We start from the raw sequence: 1,070 nt of genomic DNA on the forward strand, positions 1-1,070 counted from the left end.
TCAAAATTTGGAGCCCGGTACCTGAGATTCTGCTACAGCAACTAAGGGATAGGGCCAGAGAATCTGCAGACGCTCAGAATGAGTCTCATGTCACAGTAACAATGGGAAAAACACAGGTCTATCCTCTTGCCCTATGAATAGGGTACATTCTGGTCCAGGTTTACATGTGTCGATTCAGTGAAATTATCAATAGCACCCCTTTTACCTTCGAGTATACCTGATCTGATGAATATGTATGTAGTCACCTCACTTATGAGTCTATGCATTGCAATACTTAAGACAGCCTAGAGAGCTCTTCTGTTGGCTCCCTCTCTAGGGATCTTGTTTTTCTTTCATAACTTACAGCCGTGCCTGCTTCAGCAGCACATATACTAAAATTGGAACGATACAGAGAAGATTAGCATGGTCCCTGCACAAGGATGACATGCAAATTCGTGAAGCGTTCCATATTTTTTTTTAAGTTTAAATGGTATCATACTCTACCTATTACTTTTTCACTCAACATTTTGTTGTTGAGATTTATACATAAATATTTAATTCTTTTATTTTAACCTCTAAATTCCACTGTACAAAAAAGACCAAACTTTATTTATTCTTACCACTGCAATTAGATTATTTTAATTTTTTGCCAACAGTGCTACAATAAATAACTTTACACATGAAAAAAAAATAATTTACAGCCTGTCTTACTCATCCATCTAGTAAAGTAGGCTTTCTTTCTCACTTTTAAAAATTGTGCATCATCTCAAAACTTACAAACCCAAGGGACTGTTTTATGTTACTTTCTCAGTGGAATAGGAAAACCAGCTCACTTCATTCCCTTAATATGATGCTCATATTTCCACAATGGAGATAGTCTAGCCTAGAGCTTTAATGTAAATGTGATTATTATGACAAAATCATACCTTTGTGTATAGGAATATCTTTCCTGTGCAAATAACCCCAGGAGGCCAGTCCAGAAATCTTGGTGGATAATTCTATTAGAAGCTCTCATCAGAAGCTCTATACTCAGTTCTCACCTGAGTGCAGTCACAACTTCAGCTCAGTCCTAAAGGTACCTGCTTCTTAAA

General features: G+C 36.8%; 1 non-coding gene across 1 annotated transcript; it reads left to right on the forward strand.

The window, feature by feature from the left end:
• The first annotated feature begins 347 nt into the window (after positions 1-347).
• LOC132417373 (U6 spliceosomal RNA) lies at positions 348-454 on the forward strand. The gene has a single exon (XR_009517812.1). It is a non-coding gene; the product is annotated as a U6 spliceosomal RNA (small nuclear RNA).
• The last annotated feature ends 616 nt before the right edge of the window (positions 455-1,070 follow it).

The sequence above is a fragment of the Delphinus delphis genome, chromosome 20, assembly GCF_949987515.2.
Source record: "Delphinus delphis chromosome 20, mDelDel1.2, whole genome shotgun sequence".
NCBI classification, from domain to species: Eukaryota; Metazoa; Chordata; class Mammalia; order Artiodactyla; family Delphinidae; genus Delphinus; species Delphinus delphis.